The sequence below is a fragment of the Triticum dicoccoides genome, chromosome 7B (assembly GCF_002162155.2).
Source record: "Triticum dicoccoides isolate Atlit2015 ecotype Zavitan chromosome 7B, WEW_v2.0, whole genome shotgun sequence".
Classification (NCBI taxonomy): Eukaryota; Viridiplantae; Streptophyta; class Magnoliopsida; order Poales; family Poaceae; genus Triticum; species Triticum dicoccoides.
Window position 1 is genome coordinate 295,411,491 of NC_041393.1, and position 6,191 is coordinate 295,417,681.

A 6,191-nucleotide genomic window follows, 5' to 3' on the forward strand; every position below is an offset into this window, starting at 1 on the left:
GATCGAGGGGAGGATCAATGGAGCTGCCGGGGAAGAAGGGGATCGAGAGGAGCTAGGGTTTGCACAGGTGAGGAAGGGAGGGGATCGAGGAGTGAGGGAAAGAAAGGAGGCGGGGGGGGGGGGTGGATGGAAATTGACCCAGAGGACATAGCTAGAGTTTCGGGGTTGGTGTGGATGGGTCGAGGACATCCATTGGATCCCCGAGCATCCGACGGTGTTGGATGCATGATCCGCGTGATATGTCCATGGACTAATCAGAATGCAGTACGATTTTATGACCATCTAAATTGGTCGTAGTTGACTTAAAATAAAGTGTTAAAATCATTTGAGCTACTTTATGATCTGAGAAGTTCTAAAACAAATGGAAAACCTTCTCATTGTGTCACCAAAGTTTGAACAAGTTTTTAGAAAAAATAACAACATGGAATAAGATAAATATCTTTAAAAAGGTGTCGTCGGAAATGAGTTTTTTGCAAAAAAAACATTTTCCCTTTTTCGAGTGCGCAAAATGAGTTTTTTTTGTGAAAGACCTACAATATATTTATTGCAAAATTGGATGGAATCAATTTTATAAACTATTAGGCCATATTTAATGCACAAATGACCAAATAGTTAGGTGTCAAAAGATTTTATCCACCTTTGGTAAAAAAGACAATTTTCCGCTGATCTAGTTGGAAGCGGGTCAAATTTGAACTGTAGCTGCCTCATAGTTTGCTATTTATTTTTTCCAAAAATCATTTCTAGGTACATAAGTATCTATTTAATAATAGAAACATCAAAAGTTTTCCAGGATTCAACCACTAGCTAGGAACGGTCAAGCCCGCCGTTTTGACCGCATTTTGAAACGGGCATAAAAAATTCAAAAAATTGGAAAGCCTTCGCATTGCATCATTATATGTGACCAAGTTTACAGGAAAATAATAAACTTGTAATAGGGCAATTCTTTTAAAAAAGTGTTCTCAGAAACGAGTTATCATGCGTGAAGATTCATGGCTTTCAAGCCAAATGATCAATCTTATGGCCACATTCATGGCATAGTTTGTTAAAATGATCTCATATTGTGCACAAGGGTGCATATTGGAATTCCAAACAATGTTGCATAAGGGAATTTTCAATTTCTTTGCACGGAAAATTCATTTTCCATTTTCCGAGTGCCCAAAATGAGTTTTTTTGTGAAGGACCTACCATATATTTGTTGCAAAATTGGACCTAACCAATTTTATAAAATACTAGGCCATATTTAATGCACAAATGACCAAATGTTTGGGTGTCAAAAGTTTTGATCCACCTCTAGTGAAAAAGACAAATTTCCGCTGATCCAGCTGGAAGCGGGTCAAATTTGAACTATAGCTGCCTCATAGTTTGCTATTTATCTTTTCCAAAAATCATTTCTAGGTACATAAGTATCTATTTAATAATAGAAACATCAAAAGTTTTCCAAGATTCAACCACTAGCTAGCAACGGTCAAGCCCGCCGTTTTGACCGCATTTTGAAACGGGCATAAAAAATTCAAAAAAAATTCAAAAAATTGGAAAGCCTTCGCATTGTGTCATTATATGTGACCAAGTTTACAGGAAAAATAATAAACTTGTAATACGGCAATTCTTTTAAAAAAGTGTTCTCAGAAACGAGTTATCATGCGTGAAGATTCATGGCTTTCAAGCCAATGATCAATCTTATGGCCACATTCATGGCATAGTTTGTTAAAATGATCTCATATTGTGCACAAGGGTGCATATTGGAATTCCAAACAATGTTGCCTAAGGGAATTTTCAATTTCTTTGCACGGAAAATTCATTTTCCATTTTCTGAGTGTGCGAAATGAGTTTTTTTGTGAAGGACCTACCATATATTTGTTGCAAAATTGGACCTAACCAATTTTATAAAATACTAGGCCATTTTTAATGCACAAATGACCAAATGGTTGGGTGTCAAAAGTTTTGATCCACCTTTGGTGAAAAAGACAAAATTCCGCTGATCTAGTTGGAAGTGGGTCAAATTTGAACTGTAGCTGCCTCATAGTTTGCTATTTATTTTTTCCAAAAATCATTTCTAGGTACACAAGTATCTATTTAATAAGAGAAACATCAAAAGTTTTCCAAGATTCAACCACTAGCTAGGAACGGTCAAGCCCGCCGTTTTGACCGCATTTTGAAACGGGCATAAAAAATTCAAAAAAAAATCAAAAAATTGGAAAACCTTCGCATTGTGTCATTATATGTGACCAAGTTTACAGGAAAAATAATAAACTTGTAATACAACAATTCTTTTAAAAAAGTGTTCTCAGAAACGAGCTATCATGCGTGAAGATTCATGGCTTTCAAGCCAAATGATCAATCTTATGGCCACATTCATGGCATCGTTTGTTAAAATGATCTCATATTGTGCACAAGGGTGCATATTGGAATTCCAAACAATGTTGCCTAAGGGAGTTTTCATTTTCTTTTCACGGAAAATACATTTTCCTTTTTCCGAATGCCCGAAATGAGTTTTTTTTGTGAAGGACCTACCATATATTTGTTGCAAAATTGGACCTAATCAATTTTATAAAATACTAGTCCATATTTAATGCACAATTGACAAAATGGTTGGGTGTCAAAAGTTTTGATCCACATCTGGTGAAAAAGACAAATTCCCGTTGATTCAGTTGGAAGCGGGTCAAATTTGAACTGCAGGTGCCTCATAGTTTGCTCTTTATTTTTTCCAAAAATCATTTCTAGGTAAATAAGTATCTATTTAATCAGAAATACATGGTTTGATGGCGAGACATCGAGATTTGGATGGTGTCCGAGGACCCCAACTCTAGAGCGCATAAGCTCGCATGCCCGCCGCGTGGTCACCGCGTGACCGTGGCATTGCCATGCGTTCTGGGCGGCCTAGGCATGTCTAGTGGGTTGGGCACTCCCCAGGTAGGTTCTAGGAAGAAAATTATAACATAATATTCTCATGAGGAGACCGAACTATGCTCAAACATGAATTAGCAGCCAAATGTTTGATTAGCGGTACGGGAAATGCACATGGCCAATGGGCGTGAGTTTTGGCTGAGGATGATCATATACTAAGAAGAATGTCTTCACGAATTTTTAGGGAAATCAAGAATATATAAATAGCACTTCCTTCACAAAGTGCTGCTCCGAACATAATAGGAAAATGAATATTGTTGAGTTATTTTTGAACTAGGAAAGGAAGGTTTTTGACATATTTTATGAATATATGATCCAAACAATTTATGAGAATTTTTTGGGAATTTTTGGAATAACAGAAATATAGGTTGCTTCACAACCTAGGGCAAAAATTGACACATGGACATGACACATAGGCAAAACTGATGAGGTGGCGCCTAGTCATAGCAATAAGTACTAATGCATCCACGTTCACAACCTCATGACCATTTATATTGGTCGTAATCAGGTAGAAATAAGGTCATGGACCACTCTTGTCTGCTTTTATGACCATTTGGTCTAAGGCAATTCAGGGTTTGAGCCCTTCCAAGTGAAATGGCCGTGGATTTACGACCAATTTAGCTAGGGTCAGTAAGAGAAGGTCACTAGTTGACATATTTCTTATAGTGAACATTTCATGTTTTTTTATCATGTTTTAATTTTTTGGAATTAAAATGCCATGACACTCCATGCATTTGTCCATGCCGTGAGACCAATATTTTTGAAAATTCCTTCTAATTTACTGCACATGGAATTAACACGCACACAAGTCCACAAATATGATTTTTTTCAAACCGCTATGGTTAGCTGTTGCATGTACATGTAGTTCAAATTTGAATTACGGTCAGTAAATGGCTAGAAAATCATTTAAATGTCTTTAAAAGGTCAAATGGCCCTTGAAATTTTCCAAATTTTCACATGACAGTTGTATTAGTGCACGTTAAATGTAGAAAACAATTTGAAGGCCGTAAGAGGAAGCTATCTCCCGTTCGTCATCAAATATGCATTGTTCCCTCTCGGAACCACGAGCCTTCTCGTGAGTTGCTCCGGTTTGTGAGGGATATGTGTCCAAACATTCGTCAAACAAACCAATTTTTACCACATCATTTTGGTGGCATGACATTACATCAAGCAAGGTTTCATGTTTTTCTGATCATTTTAATTTTTTCTAATTAAAATGCAATGGCACTCCATGCATGTGTCCATGTCGTGAGACCAATATGTTTCAAAATTCCTTCTAAGTTACTGCACATGGAATTAACTCGCACACAAGTACACAAATATGATTTTTCAAACCATTATGGTTAGCCGTTGCATGTACATGTAGTTCAAATTTGAAATGGTCATTAAATGGCTAGAAAATCATTTAAATGTCTTTAAAAGGTCAAACGACCCCTGAAATTTTCCAAATTTTCACATGAAAGTTGTATTAGTGCATGTTAAACATAGAAAAAACTTGAAGGCCGCAAGAGGAAGCTATCTCCCATTCATGATCAAACGTGCATTGTTCCCTCTCGGAACCAGGAGCCTTCTAGTGAGTTGCTCCGGTTTGTGAGGGGCATGTGTCCAAACTTTCGTCAAGCATGCCAAATGTTTTACCACATCATCTTGGTGGCATGACATTACATCAAGCAAGGTTTCATGTGTTTTTGATCATTTTTTAATTTTTTGGAATTAAAATTCCGTGGCACTCCATGCATGTGTCCATGCCGTGAGACCAATATGTTTGAATATTCCTTCTAATTTACTGCACACGGAATTAACTCGCACACAGGTACACAAATATGATTTTTCGAACCGTTATGGTTAGCCGTTGCATGTACATGTAGTTCAAATTCGAATTACGGTCATTAAATGGCTAGAAAATCACTTAAATGTCTTTAAAAGGTCAAATGACCCCTGGAATTTTCCAAATTTTCACATGACAGTTGTATTAGTGCATGTTAAATGTAGAAAAAAATTTGAAGGCCGTAAGGGGAAGCTATCTCCCGTTCATCATCAAACATGCATTGTTCCCTCTCGGAACCATGAGCCTTGTAGTGAGTTGCTTTGGTTTGGGAGGGGTGTGTGTCAAAACTTTCATCAAACATGCCAAATATTTTACCACAACATCTTGGTGGCATGACATTACATCAAGCAAGGTTTCATGTGTTTCTAATCTTTTTTTAATTTTTGGAATTTAAATGACATGGCACTCCATGCTTAATTGTCTCATAGCCTTTATACCAATATGTTTGAAAATTCTTTCCAATTTACTGCACAAGAAATTAAATTGCACACAAGAACACAAAATATGACTTTTCAAATAGTTATGGTTAGCTGTTGCATGTACATGTAGTTCAAATTCGAATTACGGTGATACAAATGCCTAGAAAATCACTTAAATATTTTAATAGGTCAAATGACCCCTGAAATTTTCCAAAATTTTACATGACAGTTATATTAGTACTATAAATTTTCTCGTACATTTAGAACACCATCCGTTGCCACTTTAGTCCAAATTTGTCTTTCAAAGCTAAAAAATAATACCCACAACATCACACACAACTGTTTTGTAGGAACTGTCTGCGATGCAAATTTCTGGATCTATTTAAATCTTCCTCCTTAAGCTTCGCCGTCTCGTCTGCTCCAGTGCCGGAAACCCTCGAATACACAAATCTTGATCCCCATTCCCGCACCCCCTTCTTGCAAAGATGACACCATGGAAACGCTTCATGAAGGCCCGTACGATTGCCGCGTCCTCCCCGAGTGCCGCCGCCTGCGCCGAGAGCATGGCCGCCTACACCATGAGTGCCGCCGCATCCGCATTGAGCACGGCCGCAACCGCTGAGAGGGCATCTACGACAGCCGACAAGGTAGCTGCGTCAGCCAAGACGGCTGCAGATACTGTCACGACAATGGCTTCAAATGCCGAGAGTGCTCGAGCTGCCGTTCGTGCCGCCGATGTCGCCCTGGCCTGGGTCGAGGCCATCCACGCCAAGATATTCCAGGCCACCTCGGAATCTAGCATGCAACCCACGTCCGAAAAGGCGGCGGTGGCCATGGCGCCCCTGCTTCCTCATGAGATCGCCGATCGGGGGCTGGAGATGCAGGAGGTGGCGGAGATCGAGGAGCTCCGAGAGGAGAAATTGCACGTGGCCGGGTCGAGGTAGAGAAAAGTCTGTCTGTCGAGGAATCAGTGATGGAGTACCAACCCGAGCTCTGGCGCAGCCACTACTATGAGTACTACAACCTTGAGGGTGGCGCCG